At 30.7% G+C, this 25,603-nt stretch overlaps 1 long non-coding RNA gene across 2 annotated transcripts; it reads right to left on the bottom strand.

Annotated features, from left to right (window-relative positions):
- Positions 1–2,817: 2,817 nt before the first annotated feature.
- LOC143253295 (uncharacterized) lies at positions 2,818–25,344 on the bottom strand. 2 transcript variants are annotated; one of them, XR_013029492.1, is made up of 4 exons: positions 25,247–25,344; positions 24,791–25,079; positions 14,624–14,657; positions 2,818–2,960 (listed from the first exon to the last, which is right to left on the bottom strand). It is a non-coding gene; the product is annotated as an uncharacterized LOC143253295 (long non-coding RNA). The 2 variants fall into 2 exon arrangements; XR_013029493.1 differs by having other exon boundaries at positions 24,861–25,079.
- Between the last annotated feature and the right edge of the window lie 259 nt (positions 25,345–25,603).

Here is a 25,603-nt window from a genome sequence, read left to right as displayed (position 1 = left end):
AAACTATCCGAAAACACATGTTGGTTGTATAAAACTTTCAAGTTTCATTAAGACACTGGTTATTAACGTCTTTTCGCGAAGAATCACTGAAGTAATTATCATGATTATATGAATGCTGTGTTATAAGGTACAAATTCTGACAATAATTTTTCTTAAACATTTTTAATTTGAATAATGTAAAGTGTCTTATTTCTCTGACCCCTTATGTCACGAGCAATTAATCATCTCTGTGATAAATTGCACTTTAGTTAGACCTAAAAACTCCTGCTCTATTAATGTAGACGTTTCTTGTCACTATAATAAGTTTTCATTCTGCATACAAATAGCATTTCAGACATATTTTTGGCTGCTGTAGATTTAGTTCAGCAGATGATTTGTGCTAGTGAACTAGAGACCTTCTGGGTATGCAGTAACTTGTGGTAGACACAAGGTAAGTTTAAACAAGTATATATATTTATAATGAGGGAGAGGTATGGGGAGCGACAGCTGAAGAGCAGGTTTAGTACGTTTAGTACAATTTCCTTTGTTAAATAAAATTAATAGTCAAAATGTTAGATAATATGCAGTGCTTTTCCGTATGCTTAATTACTTGCTGACGAAAGTTTCTTACAATAAAATACGTATTCCGTTTCTCGAGGGAAAAGTTTTGGATTATATATATATATATATATATATATATATATATATATACATTAATATTTTTATGTTCCCCTACAACTAAGGAATTGTTAAGTAATCGTTAAAGAAAATAAGCAAGATAATGGGAAAAAAAGACAATAGTTTTATTGTTTTTTTTTATAATTTATCGAGTTCACAACGGGATGATGGAAGTTTACTTGATAGCCCGTCAAACATCGAGCTCAAAACATGACAGTGTTTGCAGTTCTACTACATGAGTTCATGAATTTCACCAGCTGTTCAAAACAGAGTAGAAAACCTAGCTAGATGTTCTGCTAAAATATCCATGTAACGAACAACTAGTTTTCGTTACTTTTGCAATCATTGGGAGAATATTAATGGTATTCACGAAATATCTGTCATGGCTACGAAGATTATGTTCCACTTCTCTAGTTAAACACAGTTCTACCCCTGTTCTCCCCTAGCTACTCTCTTTATACAAACATTCACACTTATAGTAGCTTTAACCTTTTATTTGATAACGATTCATCTTCGGAGTAATCCATTAAGTAAGGAGTTGTGTGCGTTCACACCGCTGACAATATCCAGCCATTTACACCTTCCCTGATGAAAAGTTCCGCTGTTCCTTTCCATTTACAGTCCGTATAGTTATCTGTATTTTATGGTTTAGTTTTACTAAGAACAGTACCAATCACAGGCCTTGCGCTTGGAAGGGAAGTATTTAGACTTCCCTAACTATTTCCAATTTCTTGAAAATAGTAACCAATCAGAAACTAGAAATATGGCCAAACTTTCCCTAGTCGCTTAATAATCTATCTATTAAAGTTCACTTAGTAGCTCATCAGTAAGATTGGGGATATATAACGCTAAAAATCGAGTTTTGATACCTGCTGTGGGCAGTGTACAGACAATCCATTGCGTTTCTTTACGCTTGACAACAAACAAACCAGTTATTAAATCAAAATCATGTTAGATATATGAATAAGAAGGTTATTGATATATGTGTTCCAGTTGTTATCTTATCATTATTGATATATGTGTTCCAGTTGTTATCTTATCATTATTGATATATGTGTTCCAGTTGTTATCTTATCATTATTGATATATGTGTTCCAGCTGTTATCTTTCAGCATTTAGTTACTCTTAGGTTCACGTTTCCCAAATCTAAAGTTTAAAAAATCTGATTATTGTAGAAATAATAAATAAAAAAATAAGTAGCAATGTATTACTTAACGTGCAAATGAAAATACAAACAAATCTTAAAATCTCTGTAAGTATAGTTTTTTACTAATCTGTTTCCCATTTCTTGAAGTTTATTCTCACATATACGAAAAACAAAAGTCTAAACATCCCTACTTATTAAAAATGTTTTATATGCAAGGCTAATTTTCGTAAGGGCTAGGCGTGATCTAGTAGGTAAAATGTTAGAGTTTTGAATCCTTTGAATTTGGTGGTAAGTGTTGTTGACAAGTTGCCTCCCTTTTGACCATCAGTTAAAATTAGGGACCGATAGCGCAGACAAGCTGTTCTGTAAGTAGTAACACGAATATGCGAAACACGCATAATTACGCTTATACTGGCTTTGTTGTTTTTTTTTAGTTTTCGCGCAAAGCTACACCAGGGATATTTTCGCTAGTCGTTCCTGAGTTAGCAATGTAAGACTAGAATGAAGGTAGATAGTCATCATCCCCCACCACCAACTGTTGGATTACTCTTTTACTAACGAATAATGGGATTCGCTCCCACATTATAACACCCCAAGGGTTGAAATGGTGAACATGTTTGGTGTGACGGGGATTCAAACCCGCGACCCTCAGACTAGGAGTCGAGCGTCCTAACCACCTGGCCGTGCCAGCTTACACAGAGAAATGTTGTTTTTATGTTAAATGAATACTGCCAATTGTAGAATGATGCCACAGTTCACGATGCTCGGCTAAATCGTGAACATCACATTTACACTTGTTAAATACTACAAAAAAAAACACTACAAAACGTCCCGCAATATGGTTATTTTGAATAAAGGGTTAAGTAGTATAAATAGCTCCAAATTGGTGGCAGTTATTGAGAAGATAGTCACTAGTGTATTTTTGCATGAAGATTAAAAAACAACAAAAACTTTGAATATGTTTTCTTAAAGTTAACTTGAAGATGATCTAAGACGATTGAAATGTTGTTCTGTACTTTATTTTAATTAAAGTGTTAATACTCATACCAGTCATTTTGAGAAGACATTTTTACGTCTTAAAGTTAAATGACAATACGACCTTTCTACGTATGGACGTCCACAAGGAATGACAAGGTTTGGCACTTGTCCCTTCCTCCTGTAAAATGAGAAATACAATTCTTTTTTCATTCAGCATATGTATATGAATTTTCAAGATTTTTATTCACTTAATAATTTCACATTATATATTAAATTTAATTGTTAATACTAATGGAAATCACCAGTTTTATCAGTTGTTTTACTTAATATTTCTAGATATCCATCCTGTAGCTGAATATTGAAAAATGTCGCTACTATCACGGCTTCTTGACGACGACACAATGTGATCGAGGTCAATCTGTTGCCGCTTGTCACAGTAATAGAACAGATTCTGTCTGTTTCGCGGGGACCTGGCATGGCCAAGCGCGTAAGGTGTGCGACTCGTAATCCGAGGGTCGCGGGTTCGCGCCCGCGTCGCGCTAAACATGCTCGCCCTCCCAGCCAAATGACTCGTCATCTAATTAGTGACGCGCATGAATGGATTAACGAGATTCCCACTGTCCCTATCTACTATCTAGCGAAACCATAGCCAAGGGAACGGGCTTGGAGAAATCAGCGGGGAAATATCTCCCAGCCGTGGGGGCGTATAATGTGACGGTCAATCCCACTATTCGTTGGTAAAAGAGTAGCCCAAGAGTTGGCGGTGGGTGGTGATGACTAGCTGCCTTCCCTCTAGTCTTACACTGCTAAATTAGGGACGGCTAGCAGAGATAGCCCTCGCGTAGCTTTGTGCGAATTTAAAAAACAAACAGACAAACAAACAAACTGTTTCGCGGATATCTTCTGAGACAGCGTCATCAGGGTTAACTTCCTGCCAATATAATACATAGAGAAAAATCAACGGCATAAGCCCGGACATGACAACGCTGTGTCATGACTCAGGCCATGTGTAATAAATAGGCCTGTTAACAGCAAGCTACTTCAGTTTAGGCTTTTGGAAGAGACACACTGATAAGTTGTCGTTGGAAGACATCAGACCATAAGGTAAGAAATGCTGAAGTTAATTCTGTAAATAACAGTGTGATTTTCAAAACGATGTTTTTCGCTATGATTATGTTCAGAAGCGAATTTAGAACTTCAAAATACTCGGTGGATTCCTTTTAGAGGACCCGTTCATACAGATCAGTTATCCCTCTCTCCACAGGTCAGTAATCAAAGACCATGTCATCACGTTTGTAGACTTACATTCCAAATTTTATTGAACTTTGTTTTATGAGTGAATGTGGATAAGTTTAGTATCAAACTGTATATTATAAATCAAGATTTTAGTATTATACATTTGTTAGTTTTTTAATTTAAAAGTAAATATGAAAAAAATCCTAAATATAGATTTTTGTTTGGTATGTTGAATGCAGCTTTGGTTCAAATTTCATGTTTGTTATATCCAAATACAAAAGTCAATAGATTCTTGTGATTAAAAATTCAAATTACCAATATTGAGAAGCTAGAATATAAAATAAGAACCTCCTATATTTTCTATTTGTTGAGATATTATTATATCTAGTGAATCAACCAAGGTGGCCCCGTGTACCTCTTCAGTTTTGGGTAGTACGTACTTAATTACACTTATTTAGCCCAATGATGTGTGTATAATCGATCAAAAGCTCAGGATCTTCCTCACGTGATTTTTCTCAGTGTATGAAAAGTAGTAAGATATGACATTATGGAGCTCAAAAAATCATATTTCTTAGACCCAAATACAGGTTATTTATTAAGCCTGATAGATTATAGTGAAGTTCTGTAATATTGATTTATTTATTTGCGATATTTTTGTTATTTTAAAATGCATACATAAAACCTAAAAAAAATTGTTTGGTTTCACATCCTCCACGTGCGAAAGTTAACAAGGCCTGGCAAATTACGACAAACGACAGACAAGTACAAAGTTTGTAAGTATTTTTCTATGTTTTAAGAAAAATAACTGAAATTTAATAACTTATTCGTAAATAGTAATAATATGTATACATTTGTAATGTATTATAACCGAAATGTAATACTATTTTGCAAAATACCAGTCCACTAGAACAAAGTCAAGAGAGGTTACTTAAACAGGTCAAATGGATAAGGTAACAGGTACTGAAAGGTTAACAAAAGAAATAAATATAAATATATAATTTTATGATGTACAGAGTAGACATTTGTGGTTTCTTATTATAATTCGTACTTATTCTACTTCAAGTAAAGCGTAATTTATATCTCCTTCTTAATTTTTTATGGTCGTTACGATGTCTGTCAAATAGACTAAACATATACAGAGATACAATTGTAAAAATAACAGCTAAAATTCAGTGTATTCTTTGTAAACAAAATGTTTGGTAATTAAATGGAGGTTATAAAAATTTCACATTTGAAATTTGAAAATTTTCTGAAACACAAAAGTATTTTTTATCTTAAACTCAAAATTACTCTGTATGTTGGAAAGTCAAGATTAACATTCAAAAGGAAAAAATGCACAAACAAATCATTACCTAAATCTTAAAAGTGGATAAAAAATTATATTTTGTATAATAAAGCCTTGTAATGTTTAATAATCTGTAATATTTCCTGAAGATATGTTATTTTAATTAATGTGTGTTATATTAAAGTATTCTAGTGTAATTTAAAGAAACTTGACATCAATAAACTGATCCTGACCCAAGATGGAAAAATAGGAAGAGATTCAGAGCATCACAACTATACAAGAATAGCTGTTGTGCATCCTTGACAGATCCATATGAGAGTGTCTCAGTGAGCCCCATTGTCCTGGACTCCTTAATACAGCTTCTGTGTTACGAGTTGGTTGCAATCCAGTTTTACCAGGATTGCTGACCTCTTTTCGCAATGTATAAGAGCATTCTTCCTTGCTTAATGTAACGGGCTACACCACAAATAATTTTACCAGTGCAATGTATGACTCCAAAATAAACCGGTGTCCTTTCAGACTTGTGTATCTATGTAAAATCCCTGTATCTAATATACCTTTTATAACAAGGTCTTATTACTTGAACAAAGGTTCACTCCAATATTGTTGAAAAAGGTAAAACAAAAATGTTGTTTCCCTTGAACGTGTTTCCACTACTTTCTTACTTGTGAGTCACTAAAGAACAACATGAACAACAATGCACACGAACATTTACTGACGTATAGAGCATAAGTTAATAGCGGATTACTCTAGTAATGCCTTTGTTGTCTATATTTCAATGTTCAATATCAACTCTGTATGTGACCAAGATCATCAGAGCAGCTTTAATACACTCGGTTGTCATAGCTTTACAACCCAAATTGTATGTTTCCTATTATACTTTATTTTTTTGCGACGGTGTATAACTTTGAAAAAAACTTTTAAAAGCAATCCATAACACCGACTGAGTGTGTTATGTGTGTGTTTGTGTGTTTATATATATACATATATAATGCCCTTGCTGCTAACTAAGAATGAACAAAAACTCATCGGCACAACTTCTCCTGAAAATGAGGGCCTTGAAAAATAAGATAGAGAAGATGAACAAACAAAGAAAATTACACAAATACAGCCACATTTTACTCTGTCAAAGGATCCCTGAAACAGACTTTAGTAGATATAACACAATATCATCTCTAAGTGTACACCAAACCGCCTAAGGCTTTTATTGAAGAAGGCTCGCATGACCAGGTAGTTAGAGTGCTCAACTCGTAATCTGAGGGTTATATGTTCTAATCCCTGTAACATTAATCATGCTCGCTCTCTCAGTCGTTGGGCCTTCATAATGTGACGGTCAATCCCACTATTCTTTGATAAAAGAGTAGCCCAAGAGTTGAAGGTGGGTAGTGATGACTAGCTGCCTTCCCTCTAGTCTTGGCCCGGCATGGCCAGGTGGTTAAGGCACTCGACTCGTAATATGAGGGTCGCAGGTTCGAATTCCCGTCACACCAAACATGCTCGCCCTTTCAGCCGTGAGGACGTTATAAGGTGACGGTCAATCTCACTGTTCCTTGGTAAAAGAGTAGCCCAAGAGTTGGCGGTGTTTGAAAATGACTAGCTGCCTTCTCTCAGTCTTACACTGCTAAATTAGGGACGGCTAGCGTATATAGCCCTCGTGTAGCTTTGTGCGAAATTAAAAAAAACAACAAAACAAAATAACCCAACAAACACACAATAAAGAAACAAAGAAGGTCCACAAAAGTCAGAACTTAGGAGCACATTATACAACCTTTGTGTTTAATGAAAACAAAATTACTCATTTATGTGAAACAAATACAGAATTGTGAGACGCGAACATACACGCAGAACTTCTTCATCCAACAAAGTGATATCATACTCAGTGCAGAAGTCAGCAAAACCTAGATATTTGGTAGTTACTAGATAGTTGGTCCGCTCAAGCGCTAATGGGGAAAGTTCGAACCCTAACTCTTGCCATCAAATACCGAATTTTCCTAAAGAGTAAAGTAGATTAGCAGTCAAAACATGTATAAAAAATTGTTAATTAGTAATTCTTAACTAGTTATTAGAATTAAATTATTGTATAAACTTCTAATCATTTTTTACTAGGAAGTTGTAGTTTATTTGGTTATTTAATATTTACTCTTCCTCCTTGTCTTCATTCCTTTGCCACGAAATAAATCAATCATCTGTCTTTCTAAAGACGAACCGATCAAATCAGATGTTTCCCTAAAGACGAACCGATCAAATCAGATGTCTCCCTAAAGATGAACCAATTAAATCGCCTATTTCCCTAAAGATGAATCAATTAAATGATTTATATCCCTAGAGGTGAACCAATTAAATCGCCTATAAAAGACTAAAGATTGGTCAGTCTCCTTACTCCGTTCCTGCTATTCTGAAGGTTAGAAATGTTAAAAACCGAGTTTTGATACTCGCGATGGACACAGCATAAATATTCTGTTGTGTATATTTGTAGGTAACAACAACCGAAGACCCCGCTTTCATACTCGAAAACAGGGGTCCCCATACTACGGCCGGATACGGTCCTCGAGGTCATTTTGTCCGGCCCGCCAGCAGCAAGCCGCTTGGAAATAAAAAGTGACATTTCATCAAATGTCCGACTGTCATAACAAAATAAATCACACCGATGGTCGCTTTAAGCTGGCAAACACAAGACATTATGATAAAAAGAAACAAGTCTGTCGTTCGCATTTTTAACCAACAGGAAAATTCTTCTTTCGTCCTTGCTGCCCGTTTATTCATATCGAGGTACGTATCTATGAAAGCATTAGGATTTCGAAAACAAGAACAGACTTAACACTCGTCATATCGATTCGTCTTGTAAATTCAGAAGCCTAGGGTTACCGCTTCAGCAAGCTCATTTCTCTTAGTAGTCAGGTTATGCGCTTTTCGTAACTCGTTCTTAGGTAAGTGTCGTGGCAAACGTACGTTTCAATATATTTTGTTTCTGCGTTCTTGGACCAGTACAATACTTTTCTCACAGCGTTCTGTGTTTTTCATTTTCAGATCCTGTTGTTTTTTCACCCATCGTTATGGCTGCTTTTAAAAGAAGAAAAGTGGACTCTGAGTGTCGTGCTTTCAATGAAGAATGGGGAGAAAAGCACTTCTTTGTGGAAACAAAAAAACAGAAAGCTACTTGTGTGATATGCACCGAAAGTGTTGCCGTTTTGAAAGAGTACAATCTTCGGCGTCACTATGAAACAAAACATCTATCAACATATTTGAAATTTTCAGGAAAGTTCCGTTCTGAGAAATTTGAATCGATGAAACGTGTTTTTGAATCTCAAAAAAATCTCTTCACGAGAAAGTTTGCTGAAAATGAATCTGTCACTCGTACAAGTTACAAAATAATGCACAGGATGGTAGAGCGAGGAAAACCTTTTACTGACAACAACTTCATCATAGAGTGTATGATGGAAGCAGCAAATGAACTATGTCCTGAAAAAGCCAATTTCTTTGAAAGTATCAGCCTTTCAGCAACTCCAGTTGTACGGAGAGAAGAAGAACGTGGAGAGAACATCGCATTACAGATATGCCCAAAAAATTAGAAACTTCCTATGGTATTCTCTGGCACTGGATGAGTCTACTGATCTCTCGAGTACGTCACAACTTCTCGTGTTCATTCGTGAAGTTAATTTGGACTTTCAGATCGTGGAAGAGTTGACATCAGTTTGTAACATGCACGGAAGAACTACTGGAGAAGACATTTTTATGGAAGTGCATAAAACTTTGCACTTAGACATAAGACTATAACCTTCAGTGGAATCAGCTTAGAGGTGTAACTGTTGATGGAGGAAAAAACATGGCCGGAGTAAAGAAGGGTCCGGTGGGGCTGATCAGGAAACAATTGGAAGATCTTCAACTCTCAAGTGCTCTGTTCATACACTGCATCATACATCAGCAAGCACTCTGTGGAAAAGACTTAGATATTTCTTGCGTACTGAAACCAGACATTTCTTGAAGAAATTGATTCGGATTTCTGTGATTTGTCTTATCACACGGCGGTGAGGTGGCTCAGCTGCGGTAAAGTCTTGTCTTTTTTTTATAAGCTGAGAAGAGAAATAGATATATATTTTTATCGAGAAATATAGAGCCGATCCACTTCTGTCGGATCCAACCTGGTTATCAAAATTGTCATTTTTGATTGACATCACATCCCACATGAATGAATTGAACTTGAAACTTCAGGGGAAGAATAACCTTGTCTCTGATTTCAATAGAATCATTAAAGGATTTCGGAGAAAGCTGTCATTGTCACATTTGGAAGGAGGAAACCTCTCTCATTTTCAGTGTTTCAATGAGTTTCATTCTGGAATCACAGAAGATGTCAATCTGGAGTTTCAAAAAAAGAATATTGGTGATTTAAATAAGCATTTTTAGAGATATTTTCGGATCTCAACAGAATCGAAAGTGACATTCTCCTTTTTCAGAATCCTTTTGATTGTGTCATTGATGACGTGCCAGTGGAACTTTAGCTGGAGGTCATCGATTTGCAAGGAAATGACTTGTTGAAAGCAAAACACAGAGAGGGGCAGCTTACTGAATTTTACAGCTGCATACCTGAAGATGATTTTCCAAAGCTGAAGTAGTTCGCATCTGGTATAGCATCAGTGTTCGGAACAACCTATGTCTGTGAACAAGCATTTTCAAAAATAAAGTATGTGAAGTCGGTACATCGATCAAGGTTGACTGATGAACATTTGAAAGCAATTCTAATGATTGGATGCAGCAATTCAAAACCGAAGATTAAAGATATTTTGAAAGCCAAACGCCAATTTAATAAATTTCACTAACTGTTTTGCGGCTTAGTGTAATTCAGATATGTACTCACTCTGTGCGATGTGACAATTGTTTTTGCTAATGTCACCTTCTTTGATAATATTTTGATAAACTAAAATGTTGGTTGTATTTCTGTTTGTTTTTTATTATATGTGTGTATTGCATGCTACTCCCACATGGCTAATGTGGCATCCTAAACTTAGTGCTAAGTCTCTTACAGAGAGCTGTCGTTCTAACTTATGAGCATTGAACATAATGATCATGCGGCCCGCGCTTCTCATTCCTCAACTAATCTGGCCCCCTGTGAAAAAAGTTTGGTGACTCCTGGACCAGAAGAAATGTAATCATCCAACGGCACTCATTTCTATAATAATAACTGCTAAATCGAATAACTGGTTTAACTTTCAATTTTACTTACAGTTGAAAAATGTTTAGAGACATCACGTCTCGAGCCCCGCACCCTATGATCCGTAACCCGAGTCAGTTTTTTATGTTGGTTTGTAAGGCACTGAAAAATGTAAAATTAGAGAAAAGTATGTAATAACATATCAGCCATACTATACCCAATATATCCAGTCTTGAAGATGCCTTTCACTAAGGTTCTCCAGGTTAGCTAGAGCACGACGTACAGGGTAACGATTGAAATGCTATTTATATTAAGAACTTGAAAGCAACTCTTACGGTATGAACTGGGTTAAGCTGATAAAGTAGTTTCCATCAAATTCATTTCATGTCATAACACACACCAGAATTATAGAAAAGTTTCTTTTAACATCGTATTATTTATATGTTAGTTAATTTGAAAAACGTATATTACTAGATGCCCTTCCACAGAGTCTCCAAAAGTGTTTTGTTTCAGTAGTAAATGAAATATGTTTATTTTATGTCATGCTATGTTGTAGCCTGCAGAGTGCATAGTCTTCTTCGTGATCCATAGCATTTGTATGTTTTACTGACGTCATGACAGTACAAATTGCAACATTGGGAATTCTTTATGTAACGTCACTTTAGTGTCTACTGACTGACTGACAGACAACAACTATTGTAAAGTGATGAAAGTATTTAAAACAGGTGACTCCTACAAACAACTTTAGTGTCTAGTGACTGACTGACAGGCAACAACTATTGTAAGTGGTGTGAGTAGTTAAAACAGGTGACTCCTACAAACAATCCTGAACCCATTTTCGGTGAATTAGTTATTTGTTTTTTCAATTAATTTGCTTATTGTCTAGCTAGCCTAGTCCCCTTGATCCTGAAGCGATTATAGCGTCAGCGATAGAAGACTACATTAGTAGCTGTAAACAAAAATTTCTACGTAATTTAAATTGTTATCTGGACAAATTCAGTAGACCTTTGACTGTATATTGTTTCAGAGGTCCATACAGATACAGCAAAAGCGTTACTTCCACAGTCAGTTTGTTAATTTACATAAAGCTAAAAGAAAGAACGTGCCTTTTTTCCATTTTGTTTATAATGTAACGTTTAAAATGTGATTATTTCAGAAATGAAAGAACAAATATAAGAAAATTAATTGAATGGTAAATAGATGGAAAAATATACCTGAGAATACATGAGCGAAAATAGAAAAATATGTTGTTAGGTTTAAGCCGCAAAAGAAACGAAACTATATTGTCAACAACCGGAACATGAGCATTTCACTTGATGTTGTATATGGGCTATGTATATCGACTATGCAATTAAGCCTAGAGAATTGATAGAAAAAAATATGCTTTTACAGTGTTAATCTCATCGTAGAAGAATTGTCCCAAGCGACATTTCTCGTGCAGAGATTCTTTCTACTACCCCACCCGTGTTCACAGTCACCTGGAATACATGGTTGTCGATTTATTTTGTCAGTCCAAAATTAGGTTTCTTGTGACTCTTTTCAACCCTGACTTTTTCTTTTACGCTCTACCTTATTAAAACAATACTTTATGAAATGCGTTTAAAACATATTTTTGTTATTTTCATGTTGTTTTAGGCGTTTAAAATATTTTTATTATTTTATGATGTTATTGGCTTTTAATATATTTTTATTGTTTTTATACTGTTAGTGGCGTTTAAGATATTTCTATTCTGTTTATATTGTTTTTTGAGTTAAAATATATTTTGTGACTTTTATGTTGTTATTGTCCTTTACAATATTTTATTATTTTTATTCCGTTTTTTACCATTTAAAATGTTTTTTGTTATGTTTACATTGTTCTTGGCATTTAAAAAACAAAGTGGCAAATAATGGACTTATCATATTAACGGCAAAATATATATATAACGCTAGATATATCAAGAGTAACAAAGTTATTTCAGGAAGAAAACAAACAAACGGTAGGTATATAACACAAGAAAGTTAAGATATTAAAATAGGAAGAGTTAAAAAATAATAGAGTGACCGTATACAGAAAGAAAATGGTAGAATGAGAATGAAAATTAATTTGAAAATGTGAAATGAAAATCCTCAGAAAAAATAAAAGAACAAGTATAAGAAAGGTTGTTTGTTTGGAGTTAAACACAAAGCTACACAAGAAGCTAGCTATCTGTATTCTGACCACCACGGGTATTGAAACCTGGAGAAGAAAGTTAATTGAAGAACAAATAGAGAAAGAAAACATATGTGAAAGAACAGGAAGTTTAACAGTTTCAAATGGTTTATTGTCAAGAGAGAAATAATTACAGCTGTTTCTGTATTATTTCTTCAGTTATTAAAAATATTAATAAGTTCTTAACATTAACGTCCAATATTGTTTTAATTTTTGGACTTTATTTATCGAACAAATTACTGTAGCCTTTTTCATAATTTGATAAAATATTGTACTTATATTTTAAATTTTGTTTGTTTCTAAAAACAAAACTACACAAATAAGAAATTTGTGATCTGCTTGCATTGAGTATCGAAACCGAATTTTAGTCTCACACTTACCTCTACACTAGATCTTAGTGTATGTGTGTAAAGTGTTGTTTTGATTTAAACGTATCACAATATGATGCAAAATGCGGAATGTAATACTTTCCTCTACTTTTAATTTTATAAAATAAGTGCAAATTGTTATAAAGGAATGATAACTGCTTTTATGCAAATAGCCCAGTATTAAACACAATGCTGACGTTTGCTTTTGCGAACATATTCTAATTCTTGATATTCATTTCTCAAAATTTGCTATTAGGATTCTTACTAAGTATTAATGTTACTTTTCCATTTCATTTTATAGTCCATATTTAAGATATAGTTTCTTACAAGTTTGCTCTATATTTAACATGTTATGTAGTTTCTTACCCGTTTGTTTATACTTTATCAATACAACACATTTTTCAGCTTTCACTGAAAATAACATTTAAATTAAAAATTATTGTTCACAATTTCTTTCCCTTGGACTGAAGTGCTGTATAAGCAATTGCAACAATTTCAGTGATAGTAAATTTCACAATAATCTTATAATTATTAGGTTAAAAAAGTGTTACTGTAGTAATAAAAATTAATTTAGTCAAATTCCCCCAACTTTAAAACAGATTCTATCCACAACCGTATAAAGAACACCTTCAAATTAATGCTCGTAAATATGATACTTCAACCGAATCCTACAATATTTTAAATAGTACAATTTATATCTCTTCGGATAGATAAATGATATGAAAGTCAAGTCAAATCAGGCTCAGATTTTCCATACAGCTCACTAAGAATTGATATAAAAGTAAACCATCTTATTATTAGGTTTTAACAGACCCTTTATAAGTCAGTGAGAGACATTTGTCTTGGAAAAACACTTTTTGTTAATTTGAATTGAAATTGTGGACATTTTGGATAGAAAGAATGTATTTACTACACTTTTTTACCGTTGGAGTTACGAAAAGTGATTTGAAATGGTAAGGTGAAAGAAATCCGTCAGTACATCATGAGCCAAACACAAGCCTGCGCATTAAGCCAAGCATAATATTATGCTCATAGCAGCTTTCAGAGTGTTCCTGTCAGCTAATCCTACTACTGACTACCATGATGATTGAATCTTCCATACCGAACCGCAAGTGAAATCGTTCTCATCTCATTTGAAAGCTAAACATAAAAAGGTGATAGTAGAAGCATACAAAGTTGTCAGTTACTTAATTAATGATGCTGAGAATATGACTTTATTAACAAATACTCAGTTTACTCCCAGTGGATAGACCTTAGTACTAGCTAGTATGAAAACTCAAGAATGTTCTATTTCACTTGAAAATTTAACAAAGGAAAATTTATCTCGGAAAGATACATCCAAACGCCACTCTCTTTGGGAGGTTCCAGATTGAACTTACTTTTACTACTTAACAAAATGTAGAGTGTAAAATCATCCCTTGGCTCCTAGAGGACAGGTTAACAATTTGCTAATAAACAAAAGTCGAGAGATGATTATTATTGTGTCATCTGGACATATAATAATAATAAATTAACTTTACATAACACAGAAACTTATATTTAAAAGGAAATACTGTGAAAATATGTTGTTAAAATTCCCTGGTATGGGTAGTTGATAACAAAATTTATTGGTTACCTTATTATTCCTTAGCATGTCCATCCATCTTTCACTGTTAAGATTTTCAACAATAGAGATGTAAACAATTTTATTAGTTTCTGTATTTATATTACCTTTATAATTTAAATATAAAATCTACAAGCAGGTTTTTACTAACTATAAAGGTAATACTTATTTTCATTAATTCTTTACGAAAAACTCGTCCATCTAAAAATTCTTATACCCTGTTTTATTAACATCAAAGATTTATTAGTGATCTGAATATTTATCTACTGTGCCTACTTAGAAATATAAACTACTTAAATACACATACTACTTTGACACATTTTATGGATTTCTACGTCAAAACAACGACTAGTTTTATTGGCATAAATATTTCTATAAAATGGAGAGAAATTTCTTTCCAAATCTATGTGTACTTTCTCCACCAGCATATATTTAAAAAAATCAGACAATTTCACAGATATTATGATCCTCCATAAATCATAACAAATTACTTTAATCCAAATATCTCATTTTTTAGCATAAAGCTATTGTATAATTTATCTTCTTTAACCCATATTAGATTCAGCAAAAAACTGATAAAAATTTAAAATATAGCATAAGAAAACTTCTTACACTTCTTTTAATATTTATACAAAAAACCTTCTCACAGTTCTACTACATATAAAACAGGACACCTTTTTACAGTTCTATTCATAATAACACAAGTGACCTTCTTAGAGTTTTATTCATAATAACACAAAAACCTTTAGTAATTAGTATTAGTAATAACACAAGAAACAGTCTTACAGTTCTATTAAAATGGCACAAGAAACATTTTTACACTTCTTTTCATAATATCACAAGAAACCTTCTTACACTTTTATTAATGATAACACAGGAAATCTTCTTATAATTCTATTAATAATAACACAAGTAACCTTCTTACAGTTCAAATAATAATAACACAAGAAATCTTCTATTAATATTAAAATAAGAAACCTTCTTACAGTTGTATTCAGAATAACACAAGAAACCATCATAAAGTTCTACTAATAATAACACAAAAAACGTTCTAATAGGCCGATTAATAATAACATGAGAAACCTCCTTGCAGTGCTACTAATAATAACAAAAGAAACTTTTTTATAGTTCTATTAATAATAACTCAACAAACCTCTTTACACTTCTATTAATATAAACAAGAGAAGACATCTTACCATTCTATTACAAATAACACAAGAAATCTTCTATTGATATTAACAGAAGAAACTTTCTTACGGTTACAATAAAAAGAATACAATAAACCTTCTTAAAATTCTATTAATAATTATAAATGAAACCATCTTACAGTTTAATAATAATAACAATAATCACACATTAAACCTTCTTACAGTTGTATTAATAGTAACACAAGAAAACTTATTAACGTTCTATTATTAATAACACAAGAAACTTTCTATTCATATTAACAGAAGAAACGTTTTTACAATTCTAATAATAATGATACAAAAACCCTCTTACAGTTCTATTAAAATAACACAGTAAGTTTTTTTACACTTTTATTCACAATAACCCAAGAAACCTTCTTAAGGTTCTAATAATAATAACACATGAAACGTTCTTACAGTTCTATTAATAATAACGCATGAAACCATTAAACAATTGTACTAATAATAACATAAAAAAACTTCTCTTAATATTAACAGAAGAAACCTTCTTACAGTTCTATTCAAAACAACACAAGAAATCTTCTTACAGTTATATTAGTAATAATGGACACTTTGTTACAGTTTTAACATTAATAACACAAGCAACCTTCTTACAATTTTATTAATAAAACAATGGACACTTTCTTACAGTCCTATTAACAACAACACAAGAAACTGTCTTTAATTTCTACTAATAATAACACACGAAACGTTCTTACAGCCATACTAATAACAACACAAGAAACCTTTTTGCAGTTCTCTTAATAATAACTCAAGAAACCTTCTTACAGTTCTATTAAAATAACACAACAATCCTTCTTACAGTTCTATTAAAATAACACAACAATCCTTCCTACAGTTCTCTTGAAATAACACAGCAATCGTTGTTACATTTCTATTCACAATAACACAGCAATGGTTCTTACATTTCTATTCACAATAACACAGCAATTGTTCTTACATTTCTATTTACAATAACACAGCAATCGTTCTTACATTTCTATTCACAATAATACAGCAATCCTTTTCAAAAATCACACCATAATCTTTTTTAAAATTCGTTTCATAATAATTACTGAAACATTCTTACAATCATATTAATAATAACACATGAAACCTTCTAACAATTCTATTAATAATATCACATGAAACTTCCTTACAGTTCTTTCATAAAAACAGAAGAAACCTCCTTATAGTTCTACTAATAATAACACAAAAACCTTCAAAACAACACAGGAAACATTTTTACATTTCCACTCACAATGACAAAAGAAACCTTTTTTAAAATTCAATCATAATAACACAAGAAACCTTCTGACAGTTCTATTAATAATAGCACTTGAAGCTTTCTTACAGTTCTCTTAATAAAATCACATGAAACTTTCTTACACTTCTTTAATAAAAACACACGAGAAACCCCTTTACAGGTCTAGTAATAATAACACAAGACACCTTCTTACATTTGTATTAAAACAATTCAGGAAATGTTTTTACATTTTCACTCACAATGACAAAAGAAACCTTTTTTAAAATTCAATCATAATAACACAAGAAACCTTCTGATAGTTCTATTAATAATAAAACAAGATTCTTTCTCTCAAAACTATTCATAATAACAGAAGATACATTATTACAGGACAATCAACAATAACACGAAAAACCTCTTTACAGTTCTAATAAAAATAACATAGGACACCTTCTTATAGAGCTGTTAATAGTAGCACAAGAAACCTTATAATAGTTCTATTAATAATAACACATTAGACCTTTTTACAGTTATATTAATATTAACACAGGATACCTACATTACTTGTTATTAACAAAAACAGAAGAAACTTTCTTATAGTTCTATTTATAATATCACATGAAACCTTCTTTACATTTCTTTAGCAATAACACAAGAAACCTTCTTACAATTCAATTAAAATAACATACAGACATTCTTGCATTTCTATTAATAATGACACAAGAAACCTTTTTAAATTCTAGTCATAATAACACACGAAACGTTCTTACAGTAATATTAATAATAACATAAGAAACCTTTCCACACTTCTATTACCACTAGCACAGGAAACCTTCTTGCAGTTCTATTAATAATAACTCAAGACAATTTCTTAAAGTTGTAATAATAATAACACATGATAACTTATATTAATATTAACATAAGAAACCTTCTTACACTTCTATTAATAACAGCATAAGAAACTTTATCACAGGTCTATTAATAATAACCTCAGAAAACTCTTTACAATTCTTTCAATAATAACACAAAAATCTTTCTTACAGTTATATTAATAATAACACAGGAAACCTTTTTATACTGCTATTAGTAATAACAGAAGGAATCCTCTTACAGTTCCATTAAAAATAACTCAGCAAACATCTTAACAGCTCTATAAACAACAACACATGAAACTTATTTACACTTCTAATAATAATAATAACACAAAAAGGCAGCTCACAGTTCTATTAATAAAAACACAAAAACCTTCTTAAAGTTCTACATATAACAGCACAAAAAACCTTCTTACGGACTTATTAATATTAACACAAAAAGCCTCTTTATAGTTCAATTAATAATAGCACAATAAACCTTTTTATAGTTCTATTATTAATAATATAGTACAACTTATAATATAATTAATATACAAGAAACCTTCTTACGGTTCTGTCAATAATAACATATTAAACCTTCTTATAGTTCTATTATTAATAACACAAGAAACCTTGCAAGCGTTATATTCATAATAACACAAGAGAACGTCATATAATACTATTCACAATAACACAAGAAACCTTCTTACATTTAGTAATAATAACGAAAACTTACTGTTAATATTAACAAAAAAAACCTTTCTACAATTAAATTAAAATAACACAGAAAACCTTCTTACATTTCTGTTCAGAATAACAAAATAAACCTTCTTACTGTTCTATTAATAATGACACAAGAACCCTTCTAAACGTTCTATTAATAATAGCACATAAAACGATCTTACAGTACCATTAATAATAACTAAAGAAATCTTCTAAACGTTCTATTCATAATAAAACAAGAAAAAACTTACAGTTATAATAATAATAACACAGAAATCTTCTTACAGTTCTATTAATAATAACAAAAGAAACCTTCGTATAGTGCTATCCATAACAACGAAAGAACCCTTCTTGCAGTTTTTTCGATAATACCAAAGAAACCCTCATATAGTAATATTCATAATAATACAAGAAAGCTTCTTACAGTTCTAGTACTAATAACACAAGAAAACTATTTACTGTTCTATAAATAATAACACAAGAAATCATCTTACTATACTATGAATAACATAAGAAACCTTCCTACAGTTCTAATAATAATAGCACAAGAAACCTTCATATAGCACTATTCATAATAACACAGGAAACCATCTTACAGTTCCATTAGTAATAACACAAGAGAAAATCTTACAGTTCTAATAATAATAACACTGGAAATATTCTTACAGTACTAATAATAATAACACTAGAAATATTCTTATAGTTCTATCCAAAAAAGACACCTTCATATAGTACTATTCATAAAAACACAAGAAACCTTCTTACAGTTTCCATGACAATAACATAAGAAACCTTCTTACAGTTTCTATGACAATAACATAAGAAACCTTCCTACAGTTCTAATAATAATAGCACAAGAAACCTTCATATAGCACTATTCATAATAACACAGGAAACCATCTTACAGTTCCATTAGTAATAACACAAGAGAAAATCTTACAGTTCTAATAATAATAACACTGGAAATATTCTTACAGTACTAATAATAATAACACTAGAAATATTCTTATAGTTCTATCCAAAAAAGATACCTTCATATAGTACTATTCATAAAAACACAAGAAACCTTCTTACAGTTTCCATGACAATAACATAAGAAGCCTTCTTACAGTTTCCATGACAATAACATAAGAAGCCTTCTTACAGTTTCCATGACAATAACATAAGAAACCTTCTTTCAGTTCTATTAATAATAACAAAATAAATCTTAATAAAGTTCTACTAATAATAACAGATAAAAAATTTTAAAGTATACTTACAGTAACATAAGTAACATTCATATAGTCCTATTCATAATAACTTAAGAAACCTTCTTACAATTTTATTAATAATAGCAAAAGAAATTGTTGTATAGATCTATTAATAACCACATAGGACACCTTCTTATAGTGCTATTACTATTAACACAAGAAACCTTCTTACAGTTCAATTCATAATAACAAAAAACCTCATTACAGTTCTATTTATAACAACAGAAGAAACATCCTTATAGTTATATTAATAATAACACATTAAACCATCTAACAGTAATAAGTAAAACAGGATACCTTCTTATAGTGTTATTAATAATAAGAAAATAAACTTTCTTATAGTTCTGTTAACAATAACACATGAAACCTTCTTACAGTTCTAACACAACAACACAAGGAACTTTCTATTAATAATAACAAAAGAAAACTCTTTACAGTTCTATTAATAATACGCAAAAACTTCTTACAGTTCTAATTATAATAGCACAAAAAAACCTTGTTACCGTTATATTCATAATGATACAGGACACCTCTTACAGTTCCAAAAATAAGAACACAAGAAACATTCTTACAGTTCTATTCATAATAGCACAAAAACCTTCATATATTGCTATTATTAATAATAAAAACAAACTTCTTACTGTTCTATTAATAATAAAATAAGAAAGCTTCTTGCAGTTATATTCATAATAGCACACGAAAGAAACCTTTATATAGTACTCTTCATAATAACACAAGAAAGCATCTTAAAGTTTTGCCAATACAAATACAAGCAGACTACTTATATTTCCATGAATATTAACACAATAAACCTTCTTATAGTTCTATTAATAATAACATACGACAACTTCTTTAGTACTATTAACAGTAAACAAGAAACCTTGTTACTGTTCTATTAATAATAACACAGAAAACATGTATTAATATTAACACTAGTTATCTTCTTAAAGCTCTACTAATAATAACACCTGAAACATTCTTACATTCCTCTTAATAATATCACAAGAAACCTTCTTACAGTTCTATAATAGCACAAGAAACATTCTTCCACTTTTATTAATAATAAAATAAATCTTTTTACACTTGTATCAATAATAAAAGAAACCTCCTTACAGTTCTATTAATAATAACTTAGGATACCTTCTCATAGTGCTATTACTAGTAGCACAAGAAACATTTTTACAGTTCTGTTAATTCTAACACATGAAACCGTTAATATTAATCTGTTAATATTAACACAAGAAAACGTCTCAAAGTTCTTTTCATAATAAGATAGGAAACCTTATTAAACTTCTATTTATAATTACCACAAGAAACCTTGTTATAGTTCTGTTAATAATAATACATTAAAACTTCTAACAGTTATATTAATAATAACATGGAACTCCTTCTTATAGTGCTATTAATAGCAACATAGGAAACCTTACAATTCATTAATAATAACACAAGAAAACTTCTATTAATAATAACAAAAGAAACCTTCTATTAATAATAACATAGGAAACCTTACAATTCATTAATAATAACACAAGAAAGCTTCTATTAATAATAACAAAAGAAACCTTCTATTAATAATAACATAAAAAGCTGCTTACAGTTCTATTCATAATAACACAATAATCCTTTTTATAGTACTATTGACAATAACATAAGAAACCTTCTTACATTTCTATTAATTATAACACAAAAAACTTTTAACAGTTCTGCTAATAAAACACACGAAACCTTCTTTCAGTTCTTTAACAATAGTACATGAATTCTTCTATTATTAAAAGTACAAGAAACCTTCTTATAATTCTATTCATAAGACAAAAACATTTTTACAGTTCTATTCATTATAACACATGAAATCTTCTTACAATTTTATTAGTAATAACAAAAGATAGCTCTTTACAATTCTAGTAGAAATAACAGAAGACGATTTCTTACAGACCAATTAAAATAACACAAAAAACCTTCTTGCAGTTCTAATAATAATAACATGTGAATGTCTTACATTTCTTTTCATAATAACCGAAGAAATTTTGATATCGTACTACTAATAATAACACAAGAAATCTTATTATATTTTTATTCATAAGAAAATAAGAAATTATCTTTATAATAATACAAGAAACCGTTTTACAGTTCTAATAATAAAACAAGAAACATTCTCTTAATTCTATCTATAAAAACACACGACATCTTCTTATAGTCCTATTAATTATAACAGAAGAGACCTCCTTTCAGTTCTATTACTAATAACACAAGAAAACTTCTCTGAATATTAACCAAAGAAACATTCTTTTCATCAAAACACGATAAACCTTTGAATAGTTCTATTAATAATAACAGAAGAAATCTTCTTATAGTTCTATTAATAATGACACATTAAACTTTCTTACAATTATATTAATAATAACAGAGGACACGTTCTTATAGTGCTATTAATAATGACACATGAAACCTTCTTATAATTCTTTAATAATAAGACAAAACCTTTTCACATTTCTATTCTAGTTACTCAAGAAACCTTTTTTATAGTCCTATTGAAAATAACACATTAAACCTTCTTACAATTATACAGTGCTATAAAGAGTAACAAAATATACCTTCTTATAGGCTATTAATAATAATACAAGAAACCTTCTTACAGTTCTATTAGTAATAACACAGGAAACCTTCTTACTTTTCTACTCACAGTAACACAAGAAACCTTTTTACATTTCTATTCATATTAAAACAAGAAACTTTTTACAGTACTATTGGTAATAACACAAGAAACCTTCTTACAGTTCTGTTAATAACAACACAAGAAACCACGTTACAGGTCTATTAAAATAACACAGCAAACCGACTTACATTTCTCTTCACACTAACACTAGAAACTTTCCTATAGTTCTATTAATAATAGTACAAGAAACGTTCTAAGGAACCTATTAATAATAACACAAGAATCCTTCTTATATTTCTATTAAAAATAATACAAGAAACCTTAAATTCCAATTCATAATAACACAAGAAACCTTATGACAGTTGTATTAATAATCACACGAGACGAATTCTTATATATCTATTAATAATAACAATTTAAAATTTATAACAGTTCTATTAATAATAATACAACAAACCTTCTTATACTTTTATTAATAGTAACCCAATAAACCTTCTTACAGTTCTATAAATAATAAATCAAGAAAGCTTCTTACAGTTTTATTAATAATAACACAAAAACCTTCTTACAGTTTTATTTATAGTAGGACAAGAAACTTTCTTACATTTCTATTAATAATAAAACAATAAACGTCTTTACAGTTCTATTTATAATAACACACGAAGCTTTCTTACAGTTCTATTAATAATCAGAAAAATCCTTCTTATAGTACTATTAATAATAACACAAGGCACCTTCTTATAGATTCATTTATATTAGCACATTAAACTTCTAACAGTTCTGTTAATATTAATAGAAGAAACCTTCTTAGAGTTCCATTTAAAATAAAACAAGAAAACTTTTATAGTTCTATTAATAATAATACATTAAACCTTTTAACAGTTATTTTAATAATAACACAGGACACATTCTTTTAGTGCTCTTAATTATAACACTAGAAACCTTCTTAACGTCCTGTTAATAAAAATACATGAAACCTTCTTACAGTTCTTTAACAATAGCATAAGAAACCTTTTTAGGATTATATTCATAATAACACAATAACCATCTTACAGTACTATTAATAATAACATAAGAAACCTTCTTACATTTCTATTCATAATAACCCAAGAAACTTTGATATCGTACTTGTAATAATAACACAAGAAACCTTATTACATTTCTACTTATAAGAACACAAAAACCTCTTCACAGTTATCTTAATAATAACACACGAAACCATTTTACAGTTCTAATAATAAAACAAGAAACATTCTCTTAATTTTCTCTACAAAAACACAGGACACCTTCTTATAATGCTATTAATAATAACAAAAGAAACAGCTTAACAGTTCTAGTCATAACAACACAAGAAACTTTGATATCGTACTACTAATAATAACCCAAGAAAACTTATTACATTTCTATTCATAATAACAGAAGAAACCTTTTTTATAATTCTATCAGTAACAACACAGGACACCTTCTAACAATTATATTAATAATAACTCGACAAAACTTCTCTTAATGTTAAAAAAAGAAACCTTCTTACAGTTCTATTCATAATAACAAGAGAAAACTTCTTATAGATCTAATAATAATATCACATGAAACCTTCTTATAGTGCTATTAATAATAATGCAGAAAACATTTTTACAGTTTTTTAATAATAACACAAAAACCCTTTGACAGTTCTATTCATAATAATGAAAGAAAAATTGTCACAGTACTATTGATAATAAAGCAAGAAACCTTCTTAATGTTCTATACATAACATAAAAATCCTTTTGTTGATCATAACAGAAGAAACATTCTCACAGCTCTATTTATATTACCACAAAAAACCTTCTTACAGTTCTATAATAAGAGAAGGTACCTCTTTATAGTTCTAGTAATAATTACAAAAGAATATTTCTTACAGCCCTTTAAATAATAACACATGAAACCGTCTTAAAGTTCTATAAATAATAACACATAAACCTTCTTTCATTTCTATTAATAATAACACAAGAAACTTCTATTAATATTAATCCAAGAAACCTTCTTACAGTTCTATGAATAATAATATAACAAACCTTCTTATAGTTCTTTTAAAAATAAATTGTTGAGCCTTCTTACAATTATATTAATAATAATACAGGACACCTTCTTTTAGTGCTATTAATAATAACACCAGAAACCTTATAGGTCTATAAATAATAACACAGGAAACTTTCTTATTGTGCTATTAATAATAACGCAATAAATATTCTTACAGTTCTATTAATAACAACACAAAAAGTCTTCTTACGGTGGTCATAATAATAACACAAGACACCTTCTTAAAGTTGTATTAATAATAACATAAGAAACCTTCTTACAGTACTCGACTGGTAATTGAAGGTCGCCATTTCGAATCCCTATCACACCAAGTATGCCCGCCGATTCACCCGTAAGGACGTTATATGTACCGTCAATCCGATTAATCGTTGATAAAAGAGTAGCCCAATAGTTGACATTGGGTGGTGATTACTAGCTGCCTTTTCTCTAGTCTTACACTGCTAAATTACAGACGTCTATCTCGGATAGCACTCGTGTAGCTTTGCGCGAAATTCAAAACCAAAAAGAAACAGATCTATTCATAATGACACAAGAACCCTTCATACAGTTTTATTCGTAATAACAGAATAAACTTTCTCTCAGTTCTATTAATAGTAACATAAACCTTTATACAGTTCTATTTATAATAACATAAATGTTAACTTACAGTACTTTTGTGATTTCTTTTTTTCTGCTAAGCACTCCAATATTATAGGCTCTAAATCCTGGAGGGCTTGTTTTGAGTCTCACCACGAGCTGAAGTATTATTGGGAAGCTAGTACGTCGGTGTATGTTTGATAGTTTCTATTGTTGGTTGGTGATGTTTTATATCAATAGAAGTATGAAACCTGAAACGCTTTAGCAACATTACACTAGCTAGAGAGGAGGTTGAATGATGTATAACATTATTAGGAGTATAAAATTATTTTTGATAGCAGCTGAGCTTGACCTAGTTCTAACAAATTTAGTTTTGATCATAATAAGCAGTAAAATGCCCATTATTTTGTAACACTATTTCATTGCG

This window comes from Tachypleus tridentatus, chromosome 6, assembly GCF_004210375.1.
Source record: "Tachypleus tridentatus isolate NWPU-2018 chromosome 6, ASM421037v1, whole genome shotgun sequence".
Lineage (NCBI taxonomy): Eukaryota > Metazoa > Arthropoda > Merostomata > Xiphosura > Limulidae > Tachypleus > Tachypleus tridentatus.
The sequence above is the reverse complement of the archived record's forward strand: the minus strand, read 5'-3'. Positions and strand labels throughout refer to the sequence as shown.